This window comes from Pelophylax lessonae (genome assembly GCF_965119305.1).
Source record: "Pelophylax lessonae genome assembly, chromosome: 2".
Lineage (NCBI taxonomy): Eukaryota > Metazoa > Chordata > Amphibia > Anura > Ranidae > Pelophylax > Pelophylax lessonae.
The window spans coordinates 670,719,782-670,733,805 of NC_138769.1; the positions used below are offsets into that span (position 1 = coordinate 670,719,782).

General features: G+C 42.3%; 1 protein-coding gene across 1 annotated transcript in view; it reads left to right on the forward strand.

Moving 5' to 3' along the window:
* Positions 1-14,024, forward strand: part of LOC309545982 (matrix metalloproteinase-18-like) — a 320,845-nt gene that overhangs the window by 278,885 nt on the left and 27,936 nt on the right. The gene's annotated exons all lie outside the window — the stretch shown is intronic.

Genomic DNA, 14,024 nt, shown 5'->3' on the forward strand with positions numbered 1-14,024 from the left:
GTTTTTTTGCCACATTACATTACTTAAGCCCAACTGTCACATCATTTGAGATTCATTTATGCTATAAAATATTTATATTTATCAATATATCCACACAGCGCGGCACTTTTTTAAAATGTATTTCATATCATTTATTTATGTTTTAATAAGTTCCTTATTTTTTTTTTTCATTTCTTTTATTTTATAGATATATTTTTACAGGTCTCATGATTGACAGAATATATGGAAGGTGGAGGCTCCTTAAGAACCAATTTAATGAACTAGACTGCAAGTTGAAGGGAGGGACCTCCAAGGTGATATTCTTTGAAATATTACCTGTGCCATGCACAACACAGGAAAGACAGGGGGAGATTAGGGAGCTGAATGCAGATACTATTTGTACCAAAATTAAAAACATGCAAAATACAGTAAGGCAAAATAATAAAATACAGTGTGCAAAATGTGACAATGAAATAAAGTGTTTGTTCACCAATGCCAGAAGTCTGCAAGATAGGTGAGTTAGAAGCTCTGTTGCACGAGGAGAACTATGATTTAATTGGTATTGCTGAATCTTGGCTTCATTCTTCACACGACTGGGCTATTAATATTCCTGGCTATGCTCTCTTTGGGAAAGACAGGGTAAACTGGAGGGGTGGTGGTGTCTGTCTCTAGGTGAGAAGTGATCTCAAAGTGAGTGTGAAAGAGGACCTAGCTGAGGGAGAGTGTGATGAGTCTGAAGCAGTATGGGTGGAAATGTACATGGGTGTGCGTAATACAAAGATTATCATTGGAGTTTGTTATAGACCTCCCAGTATTAATGATGAGGTGGAGACTCAGCTCCTGGCACAGATAGAAAGGGCTGCAAGGGCTGGGACAGTGATAATAATGGGGGATTAAACTACCCAGACATTGACTGGAGTAATGGCACTACTGGAACAGTTAAAGGGCAAAAATGTATAAACCTATTACAAGACAATTTTATGGTACAGTTTATTGAGGCCCCTGCTAAAAATGATGCTCTATTGGACCTGGTAATCTCAAACCATGCAGAGCTTATTTTATTAATAATGTTCATATAAAAGAACATCTGGGTAGCAGTGACCATATGATTTCATTTAATGTTAGCTGTAAGCAAAAAAAAAAAAAAAAAGGAAATACAAAAACACTTAACTTTAAGAGAGCAGATTTTCCAAAGATGAGACTGCTCTCCAGGATTTAGACTGGGAGGGAATATTGGCATCGATGAGCACAGAACAGAAATGGGAAATTTTCCAAAGGACTGTATGCAAACTCACTGCAAAGTATATTCCCATGGTAAATAAGTTTAAAAGGCTACAAATAAAACCTATGTGGCTCATGCACAAAGTTAAAAAAGCTATAAATAAGAAAAGAGCTTTTAAAAAATATAAAAATGAAGGAACACTATCATTGTTTAATTTTTACAAAGAATATAACAGAATATGTAAAAAGGAAATCAAGGATGCAAAAATTCAAAATGAACGACAGATTGCAAAAGATAGTAGGAAAAACCCCTTAAAAATTCTTCAAATATATTATTAGTAAAAAGGTTAGGTCTGAGCATGTAGGCCCTTTACAAAATAATCAGGAATGGGTGACTAGGGACAAAGAGAAGGCAAATTTATTAAATACTTTCTTCAGCTCTGTGTATACAAAGGAGCATGGGGGAGCTCATGACCATAATGAGGATGGTATTGACACAGCCCCAAATGATCCACAATGGCTCAAAAGTGATATGGTGAAAAGATATTTAGCCAGAATAAGGGTGGATAAAGTGCCTGGACCAGATGGCATCCACCGACGTATCCTAAAAGAATTGAGCACTGTAATTTCAAAGCATTTGTTTCTAATTTTTTTGGAACTCGTTAAGGACTGGAATAGTACCACTGGTTTGGCGTAGGGCCAATGTGGTGCCTATATTTAAAAAGGGATCAAAGTCTTTGTTAAGTAACTATAAACCTGTTAGTTTAACTTTTATAGTTGGGAAGATACTGGAGAGTTTAATAAAATATCACATAGATGAGTTCTTGCTGGAAAAAAAAATATTTTAAGCAACAGACAGCATGGATTCATGAAAGACAGAAGTTGTCAAACAAACCTGATTCCTTTTTATGAGGAGGTAAGTAAAACCTTGGACTGAGGGGTGGCTGTGGATGAAGTGAACTTGGAGTAGTGGTTAATGATTCTTACTCTGAATGGTCTTAGGTTATCAGTGGTGTACCCCAAGGTTCAGTGTTGGGACCCATATTTTTTAATATCTTTATAAATGTTATAGGGTCTGGGATTAAAAGTATTGCAGGTGACACCCAGCTTTGCAATGGAATAACTTCTTTACAGGAAGTCTCCAACTTACAAGCTTACCTCAATGCACTGTTTCATTGGGCATGAATGTGGCAAATGAGGTTTAATGTTGATAAATGTAAAGTTATGCACTTGGAGGCTAAGAATATGCATACAGCATGCATACTAGGGGGAGAAGAACTGGGGAATCCAGAGCGGAGAAGGATCTGGGTGTTCTGATAGATCCTAAGCTTAATAATAGCATGCAATGCCAAGCTGCGGTTTCCAAAGCAAGCAAAGTCCTTTCTTGTATTAACAGCGGCATGGACTCCAGAGAGAGATATATAATTTTGCCCCTGTACAAATCATTAGTAAGACCTAATTTGGAATATGCAGTTCAGTTTTGGGCACCAGTTCTTAAAAAGGATATTGGGGAACTGAAGACAGTGCAGAGAAGGGCAACCAATTTAATAAGAGGCATGGAGGAGCTTAGCTATGAGAAAAGATTAGAGGAACTGAATTTATTCTCTCTTGAGACGAGGAGATTAAGGGGGATACGTAAGGGGTCCATATAGTGAACTTGGTGTTGAGTTATTCAGTTTAAGGTCAACACAGAGGACAAGGGGGCAGTCTTTACGTCCAGAGGAAAACAGATTTCGTCTCCAAATATGGAAATGTTTCTTCACCGTAAGAGCTGTGAAAGCGTGGAATAGACTCCCTTCAGAGGTGGCTCTGGCTAGCTCACTAGATTGCTTTAAAAAAGGTCTGGATTCTTTCCTGGGTGTACATAATATAAATGGATACTAATATTTATAGGTAAAGTTGATCCAGGGAATATCCTATTGCTTCTCGGGGGATCAGGAAGGGATTTTTTCCCCTGCTTTAGCAAATTGGATCATGCTTTGCTGGGGTTTTATCGCCTTCCTCTGGATCAATTGCGGGTATAGGATTGTCTATAGAGATGGACGAACATCGGCCAGGGCGGTTTGCCAACGTCAGCCGCGAATTTTCTCAAAAGTCTGCGAACCGCAAGTTTTTTTTTTTTTTTTCATAAATCAGCCAGAACTGACAGCAGCCGGTAAATACATTGTCTACTACATATAGGGTCCATTCACACATCTGTAAAATGGGTCCGTATCCATTCCACAATTTGGCGGAACCTTTACAGACCTATTGATTTTCAATTCCATTCTGAAAAATTAGGCATTCACAGGATAAAGAAGTAAGTGTCGGCCATTCCAGGCTCCAAAAATTAGCCCACATGCGTTTACCTGACAGCTAAGAATGTTGTATTCTGTGGCTGAAGGTACATTAGGCATTCACAGGATACAGAAGTAAGTGTTGGCTAGTATTGGCCCCAAAAATTAGCCCACATGGGTTTACCTGACAGCTAAGAACGTTGTATTCTGTGGCTGAAGGTACATTAGGCATTCACAGGATACAGAAGTAAGTGTCGGCCAACATTGGCCCCAAAAATTAGCCCACATGGGTTTACCTGACAGCTAATAATGTTGTATTCTGTGGCTGAAGGTACATTAGGCATTCACAGGATACAGAAGTAAGTGTCAGCCAGTATTGGCCCCAAACATTAGCCCACATGGGTTTACCTGACAGCTAATAATGTTTTATTCTGTGACTGAAGGTACATAAGGCATTCACAGGATACAGAAGTAAGTGTCAGCCAGTATTGGCCCAAAAATTAGCCCACATGGGTTTACCTGACAGCAAAGAATGTTGTATTCTGTGGCTGAAGGTACACAAGGCACTCACAGGATACAGAAGTAAGTGTCAGTCAGTATTGGCCCCAAAAATTAGCCCACATGGGTTTACCTGACAGCTAAGAACGTTGTATTCTGTGGCTGAAGGTACATTAGGCATTCACAGGATACAGAAGTAAGTGTTGGCTAGTATTGACCCCAAAAAATAGTCCACATGGGTTTACCTGACAGCTAAGAATGTTGTATTCTGTGGCTGAAGGTACATTAGGCATTCACAGGATACAGAAGTAAGGGTCAGCCAGTATTGGCCCCAAAAATTAGCCCACATGGATTTACCTGACAGCTAAGAATGTTGTATTCTGTGGCTGAAGGTACATTAGGCATTCACAGGATACAGAAGTAAGTGTCGGCCTGTATAGGCCCCAAAAATTAGCCCACATGGGTTCAGTTGACAGGTAAGAAAGTTGTATTCTGTGCCTGGAGGTATATTAGGCATTCACAGAAAAAATAATTGTTGGCCCTGAAAGGCCCCAAAAATTTGCCATTCAGTGGACATGAAATGCCTTTTATGCCACTGTATGTAGCGAAGCCACGGACCAGGAATTGCTGTGGGTGGATGGCGGACTGGCGGATATTTGTGGCCTGGCATGAGAAATTTCAATGAAACATGGTCTACTGGTCACATGTGTTGAATTACTCAGAGGTCAATGCCTCATTCATTTTTATAAATGTGAGGTAGTCTACACTGTCATGAGCTAGGCGAGTGCGCTTATCGGTCACGATCCCCCCTGCTGCGCTGAACGTCCTTTCGGACAGGACACTGGACGGGGGGACAAGCCAACATTTCCATTGCAAATTTTGCAAGCTCTGGCCAGAGGTCAATCCTGCCCACCCAGTAGTCCAGGGGTTCAGCCAGAACTGACAGCAGCCGGTAAATACATTGTCTACTACATATAGGGTCCATTCACACATCTGTAAGATGGGTCCGTATCCATTCCACAATTTGGCGGAACCTTTACAGACCTATTGATTTTCAATTCCAGTCTGAAAAATTAGGCATTCACAGGATAAAGAAGTAAGTGTCGGCCATTGCAGGCTCCAAAAATTAGCCCACATGCATTTACCTGACAGCTAAGAATGTTGTATTCTGTGGCTGAAGGTACATTAGGCATTCACAGGATACAGAAGTAAGTGTTGGCTAGTATTGGCCCCAAAAATTAGCCCACATGGGTTTACCTGACAGCTAAGAACGTTGTATTCTGTGGCTGAAGGTACATTAGGCATTCACAGGATACAGAAGTAAGTGTCGGCCAACATTGGCCCCAAAAATTAGCCCACATGGGTTTACCTGACAGCTAATAATGTTGTATTCTGTGGCTGAAGGTACATTAGGCATTCACAGGATACAGAAGTAAGTGTCAGCCAGTATTGGCCCCAAACATTAGCCCACATGGGTTTACCTGACAGCTAATAATGTTTTATTCTGTGACTGAAGGTACATAAGGCATTCACAGGATACAGAAGTAAGTGTCAGCCAGTATTGGCCCAAAAATTAGCCCACATGGGTTTACCTGACAGCAAAGAATGTTGTATTCTGTGGCTGAAGGTACACAAGGCACTCACAGGATACAGAAGTAAGTGTCAGTCAGTATTGGCCCCAAAAATTAGCCCACATGGGTTTACCTGACAGCTAAGAACGTTGTATTCTCTGGCTGAAGGTACATTAGGCATTCACAGGATACAGAAGTAAGTGTTGGCTAGTATTGACCCCAAAAAATAGTCCACATGGGTTTACCTGACAGCTAAGAATGTTGTATTCTGTGGCTGAAGGTACATTAGGCATTCACAGGATACAGAAGTAAGGGTCAGCCAGTATTGGCCCCAAAAATTAGCCCACATGGGTTTACCTGACAGCTAAGAATGTTGTATTCTGTGGCTGAAGGTACATTAGGCATTCACAGGATACAGAAGTAAGTGTCGGCCTGTATAGGCCCCAAAAATTAGCCCACATGGGTTCAGTTGACAGGTAAGAAAGTTGTATTCTGTGCCTGGAGGTATATTAGGCATTCACAGAAAAAATAATTGTTGGCCCTGAAAGGCCCCAAAAATTTGCCATTCAGTGGACATGAAATGCCTTTTATGCCACTGTATGTAGCGAAGCCACGGACCAGGAATTGCTGTGGGTGGATGGCGGACTGGCGGATATTTGTGGCCTGGCATGAGAAATTTCAATGAAACATGGTCTACTGGTCACATGTGTTGAATTCCTCAGAGGTCAATGCCTCATTCATTTTTATAAATGTGAGGTAGTCTACACTGTCATGAGCTAGGCGAGTGCGCTTATCGGTCACAATCCCCCCTGCTGCGCTGAACGTCCTTTGGGACAGGACACTGGACGGGGGGACAAGCCAACATTTCCATTGCAAATTTTGCAAGCTCTGGCCAGAGGTCAATCCTGCCCACCCAGTAGTCCAGGGGTTCATCACTCCTCAGAGCATCCACATCGGTCATTAACCCGATGTAGTCGGACACCTGTCGGTCTAGGCGTTCCCTGATGCTGGATCCAGAGTACAGCTGTCGATGAGTCGGCTGAAAGAAGGATCTCATATCTGAAGTCACCAAGACATCTTCAAACCGCCCTCTTCTTGCAGGCGCTGTTGGATTGCTACCCGCAACTGTCTCTGTGTGAGTGGAAATTCCTCTGCCAGCGCACGCAAAAGCAGAAAGCAGCATTTTCCACAGCAAGGCCTGGAAGTGCTGCATTCTGACCGCCCTCTGTGATTGTGGTAACATTTCCGCCATTTTTTGTTTGTACCGGGGGTCTAAGTACGTTGCCACCCAGTACTGGTCCTTGGCCTTTATGGTTTTTTTACAGGTGTCCCCCTTAAAACACTGGAGCATGAAGGCCCCCATTCGCACTAAACTGGAAGCCATGTAGTGGCCTGCTTCCAGCTCATCATCCAGGATAATGTCATCCTCGTTCTCCTCCCCCCATCCACGGATAACACCAGGGATCCCAGAAAGGTTTAAAGCATGCTCTTCTTGCTCCTCCTCACCCCCCCCCCAGCACCATCCTCCTCTGACTCCTCTTCAGACTCCTGCTGTTGACTTGTCTCAGATGGAGTAGCACCCACTGGGAATTCATCCAACATTGCGACATTCCTCATCTTCCTGCTCCTGCTCCTCGACGGCTTGATCAATAACACGATGCAATGCACGCTCCAGAAAGAAGGCGTAAGGTACGATGTCACTGATGGCGCCCTGGCTGTGACTGACCAGTTTGGTGATCTCATCGAATGGCCGCAGAAGTGCGTCCCGCATGAGCAGCCACTGGCGAGGTGAAAAAAACCCAAACTCCCCAGAACCTGTCCTGCCGCAGAGTTCGTACAGGTAGTCGTTAACTGCACGTTTCTGCTGCAGCAGCCTATCAAGCATATGCAACGTTGAGTTCCATCGCGTCGGGCAGTCACAAATGAGACGCCTGATGGGCAGGTTGTGTCGCCGCTGAATGTCAGCAAGGCGAGCCATGGCTGTGTAAGATCTGAAATGGCCCGAGATTTTCCTGGCCTGCCGCAAGACATCCTGGACCCCAGGGTATTTGGAAATGAATCACTGCACCCCCAAGTTCAGGACGTGTGCCATGCATGGCACGTGTGTTATTTTGCCCTGTTTCAGCGAGCTCAGCAGATTGGCACCGTTGTCGCACACCACTTTACCAACTGTCAAATTCAGCGGTGTCAGCCACTGATCTGCCTGTGAACACAAAGCTGAAAGGAGTGCAAGACCAGTGTGGCTCTTGGCTTCCAGTCACAACAGACACAGCACAGCATGGCAACGTCTCACCTGGCATGTGGAATATGTCCTGGGGATCTTGGGCGGCGCAGCGGAAGAGACGGTAACAGCGGAAAAGGAGGGGTCAGCCGAGGAGGAGAGGGAGGATGGAGGAGGAGAAGAAGAGGCAGGCCTGCATGCAATCCGTGGCGGTACAACCAAATTTACACGGGTGCCATGGGTTACATGCTTGACGGCCGTCAGAAGGTTCACCCAGTGGGCAGTAAAAGTGATATACCTTTCCTGCCCGTGTTTGCTAGACCATGTGTCTGTGGTCAGATGTATCTTGGAACCAACACTGTGTGCCAGAGATATATTCACTTGCCGCTGAACATGGCCATACAGCTCTGGAATGCCCTTCTGCGAGAAATATTTCCTGCCTGGGACCTTCCATTGGGGTGTTCCAATGGCCACAAATTTACGAAAGGCCTCCGAGTCCACCAGTTGATACGGCAGTAGTTGGCGGGCTATCAGTTCCAACAAGCCAGCAGTCAAACGTTGGGCAAGAGGGTTATCCGGTGTCATCATTTTTTTACGCTCCAACATTTGGGCCACAGAAGCCTGCCTTTTCCAGAACAACGTGATGACGGCATCATGGAGGACAAATGTGAGGAGAAACGAGAAGGAGAAGAGGCTGGATGGTGAGAGCCTGGAGTGTGGCTTTGTGGGGTCTGACAGTGTTGCTCCCACTGGGCTCGGTGATGGGAGTTCAGGTGCCTTCTTAAGGCGGTCGTCCCTAGGTGAGTGTTGGGCTTACCGCGACTTATGCGTTGACTGCAAAGGCTGTAGATGGCAACACTGTTGTCGGCAACGGACACATTAAAAAAGCTCACACTGCGGAGCCATGTGCCGGCGTCCTGGGAGCGCCAGATGTGACTGTACATGGTTGATGGCTCGCTCCTGATACATTTGCAGTCTGCTTTGTACCTCTTGTGCAATGCAAGTTCTGCCTGCCTCTACTCTCTATCTGCCGGTCCGTCTCTCCCTCTGAACTTCCCTCCTCTTCCTCTCTTGTGGGCACCCACGTGATGTCCATAGACACGTCATCATCCACGTTACCTTCCCCACCACTAACAATCGAGATCTCGGAGTAGGCAGCAACAGCGGGGACAAACCTCCTTGGGCTAATCTGGGTACTGTCGTCAGACTGCTGAGTGGCGGCTGTTGCTACCTCCTCTTCCTGATCCGATGCCAACAATGGCTGTGCATCGCAAATGTCTTGTGATGGATCGGAAAATAATTCCAGAGACTCAAGCGGAGGGTATGTGGTGGTGGTGTTTGTGGTGGTGTCTTTGGGGGTGCACACAGCAGAGAGTAAAGAGGGTGCAGATAGAGAAGATGAGGAGGGTGCAGAAGAGGAAGGCAGAGTGAGCCTTTGACGTAATTGAACGCGCCCTCTGAAACTTCACACTTTGGCTTCGGACTACTGCTCCTGCCCTACCCCTACCACCCCTGCATAAGTGTCTGCCTCATCTTCTGCCCGTCATGTTTTTAAATTACCCTGTGACAAATGTCTCTAAAGAATCGCAGTATATCTGGAAAAAGTTACATAACACCCCGGTTCAATCTGTGGTATTGGGGGGGCCACAGGTTTATCACACCAGTTCTACAAATAATTGGCCAGTAACTGTTGTCACTGTGTGTAGCACAGTTAACACAGCAAAAGAGGCTAAATTCTTGCAGTACTAAAACACAATCTTAGAAAAGTATACTGTTAAATAACACCCCACTTCAATATGTGATATTGGGGGGCCACAGTTTTATCACACCAGTTTTACAAATAATTGGCCAGTAACTGTTATCACTGTGTGTAGCACAGTTAACACAGCAAAAGAGGCCAAATTTTTGCAGGACTAAAATACACTCTTAGAAAAGTATAATGTCAAATAACACCCCACTTCAATATGTGGTATTGGGGGGCCACTGGTTTATCACACCAGTTGTTCAAAAAATTGGCCAGTGAGTTTGGCACTGTGTGTATCAGAATTAACACAGCGACATGGCGCTCGCAGGGGGGTGGAACCGGCGGCAAATTCAAATAGTAAAACACACCAAACACACTGATACATTGCAAAATAAAATAAATTCACATTAGTTTGCCCCCCAGTGCCCTTTCCTGCAGTTTTACTGTACTTTTTATATGTGTATATATATATATATATATATATATATATATATATATATATACGTATATCTATATATATATGTATACACACACACACACACATATATATATATATATATATATATATATATATATATATATATATATATATACACGTGTATATATTATATATATATGTATATATACAGTATATATATATATATATACTGTATATACGGTACATACATACTTTAACTTATTTATAGTTATTTATTATATTATAATTTATGATTTTGTGTTTCAAACTTTATCATACCCAAGATATTATAAAGAAGAACGCACAGTAAAAAAAAAAAAATCATATGTAAATAGTTGGTTTGGGCTGCTCGTTCTTAAGAGTTACATGCAAAATAATGGTACCACTTTCAGCACCTAAAATCGGAAAGAATCATACCGCCAGGGAGGTTAATGTATATTTTTGGTTTGAACAGTTACATGCTCTGTGTCAAGCATGAAATGAGGTCTACTTCAAAGGCTGAAATGATGTCTATGTAACGTGGGCAATGCTTCTTCTTTAGATGTGTTTTGTAGGTTGAAAAGCTGCATGCTGTGTGTTCCTTCCAAAATGTGCCTTATTTCAATTCATCCAATGCTTGGTATTTTTGGATAAAAAAATGCCTAGTCTCTCCCATTTCAAATGAGGCCTTTTACAAAGGTTTATATGATGATATGCTACTCATCTCTATATTTCTGTTTTGTGTCTCTGAAATAATCAAATGCAGCATACAACAAAAGTTTACATGATATGCAGTGTATCTGTAAAATGTTTGCCTCATGTCTCTGACATTATCCAGTGCAATTTTAATTTCTGGATGAAAAAATACTCCCTGTTCAAATGCAGGCCACATAATTCACAGTCATTTTTATTTTTTGAAACTACTACAAAGGCTTACCTGATATGCAACATGTGTGTTATTTTTCTGCTTTGCGTCCCTAATATAATTCCACTGTAATTTTTATTTCTGGATAAAAAAAATTGCTTATCTCTCTCTCTCTCACACACACAATTTCGGCCTACTACAAAGGCTTACTTGATGTGTGATGTCTCTCTATATTATTTCTGCTTTGTTTCTCTAACTTAAGCCAATGCAATTTTTATTTCTGGGTAAAAAGTACTTAATCTCTCTGTGTTCAAATGAGGCATACTACAAAGATTTACATGAAGTTTAGCATCTGTGTAATATTGCTGCTGTGTGTATGTGACATAATATAGTGCAATGTTTATTTCTGAATTAAAAGGTGTTTTATCTCTCCCTATTGAAATACAACCTACTATAAAAGCGTACCTAATGTGCAGTGTGTCTCTTTATTATTTCTGCGTCCCTGTTATAATCCAATGCAATTATTTTTTGGGATAAACTATTGCCTTGAAATTTAGGTAAAATCTTCTGAACAGGGGCACAGACAGCAAAACAAATGTTACAGCAATGTTCGCCCTTCCCTATGCTACCCCAAAAACTTAAAAATTATTTTTTTGGCTGGAGCTACACTTTAAAAATGTACCTGTTCTGACTTACAAACAAATTCAACTTAAGAACAAGTCTACAGACCCTATGTTGTATGCATCTACTCCACTTCCTGCTTCCCATTCATATGTGGGCAGGGTTTACGTGGGGACCTGGAAAAGTGAAGCTCACATGCCCTAAACACAAGGTTTGGCATTAAGGCAGCACTTTCCATTATGGATGGCACTTTTCCTGAGCAGACATTAAATTAACATTGAATACTGTGGTGTAACTCACTCTCTTCCTCCGTGCAGCATTTCCCCACCAGCCCAGCAACTGTCACCTCTTCCCAGTGACACTGATACGTATGTTTAACTCTTTACTCTACTTTTGATTAGACTTGTATCCTGGAAAGCTCTATAGTGTCTGATATCTTTGCATGATTACTCCAAGGCCTCGCTCCATCTTTCGTGACTCCCAGGCTGGGTCCTTAGAACCACAATTGGACCCAATCTGGGGTATCGATCACAAGGGAGGGAACCAAGCACACAGGCTTCTTCACTACCAGGGACCTTCATCCCCTGTGCCAAATTACGTCAGCTTCCTGACTGACTGGCTGCTATAATGCACATAGACACTAGTACTGTACTTATCGGTAAAGAAAAGTCCAACCCTGAAAAGGTTAATTTATTTAACCACGTGTTAGGACACTGCATTTTCAATTTACACTGTCTTGGTCCCTTATATGCCCATGTAACCTGATGCACCATGCATGCACCCCTTTTCTTTAGTCTTGAAATTACTTTAGACCAGACAGTTGTCAATGGCAATGGAACTTCTCTTTACTTTGTTGAAACTTCATCTATTACATCTCACAGCATATTACAACTCATACAACATGGGTTACAGACTAAAACAAATTCTCTAACTCCTTGTGCCTCCCGCCAGCTCTTGCCTAATATTTGCTTGTACCTCAATAATGCAGAAAACGACCTTAAGTTCATAATGTATATGTCCTGGGAACTCCAACCCATTTCCTGCCAAGGGAAAGCTCAATCACATAGTGACATAATTTCCCCTCTGGTTCCCATACACGGAGCAACTCTCCACTGGAAGCTCCTCTTCCTTTGTATTTATCTATCACACCTAGGGGGTGGCACAATGAACACCCATGAAACTGGACAGCACACCTAACCCTTTATATCACTGATGCACCAGACATATATGGCAGTCAATACAAAACAAAGCTTTAACAAAAATAAAGAACAGACAATGCAAAAAAATAATTTTAGGCATCTGCCTACACCTAGACTGTGTTTCCATTGACAGGTAACTAAAAATGACACCCTCTGTCATCTTCTCCCTGTTGCATCCCCACAAGCCTGATATGGTGGGTGGCTGCAGTGCTCATCTCTCGTTTTCCGATTTGAGCATCACAGGCCTAGGGCTCTGGGCTTTTGATAGTGTGTCGCTACCTGTTTTCTCACCCTGTTTTGCCTTGCTGTTCCTGCCAGCCTAGCCGACTCATTGTAGCTTCCTGTTACTGAGCCCCTGCCTGGAATACAAACTACTCTTTTGGATTTCTCCCTGCCTTTGACTTCTGCCTGTTTCTGGATTATGCTTTTCAGCTGCCTACCCTGACCTCATAACTTGTTTCTGGATAATACTGTGCCTACTACTCGCCCTTACTGCAGATTGTCCTGAATAATGCTAACCATCTCTTGCCTGCCCTAACCCCCATTGGTTTCTGGACTTTCGTACAGATACTCTGTTGCCATTTTATGACCCATGCCAGATACTCCTCTTTTCTGTTACCTACACTCAGTCTCTTGCCTATGTCACTGTGATATTTCTGCTTTGCATCTCTGACATATTCCACTTTAATTTTTATTTTTGGATTAAAAAATCTTTATCTCTCCCTGTTCAAATGTGGCCTACTAAAAATAACCCCATTTTATTTCTGCCTTATGTCTTTGACATAATCCACTGTAATTTTGTTTCTGGAAAACACCTTGTTTTTCACTCTTTAAATGCAGTCTACTAAAATGCTTACATGTTGTGCATTATGTCTATGCAATATTTGTGCCACATGCCTGTGACAAAATCGACTGAATTTGTTTTTCTTTTTAAACTTGCCTTCTAACGCTGATGCCTAATTAAATTGCTTACATACTCTCCAGCTACTGTGCTACATGTCTGACTGTTGTCTCTGAAATTGATAACAATTGCTTCATTTCTGGAATGTGGGGTTGTTGTTTGTCAGGTTTTTAATATGCCCTCAGTTAACATTGTATTAAACTTTTTAGACTATGCTGTACTACACTAAGTGAAGATCACATGCTATGTTTTCCATTGTTTGGCAATTGTTATAAAGGATAAAATACCTTTATTTTATTTTGACATGTAAACCTTCAGACAAATTTTAGATCTGTTCTGTCTACAAATTCAATGGCTCAGTTCTGGCCTATTACTGCTAGATAATAAAACCTAGTGCACCAGCAAAAACGACTTAAAAACAGATTTGTTATCAAGTTACAATTCATCAGATAGGGGTGCAGTTGCTTTATGTAAGCCAAGGAATTTGTGAAT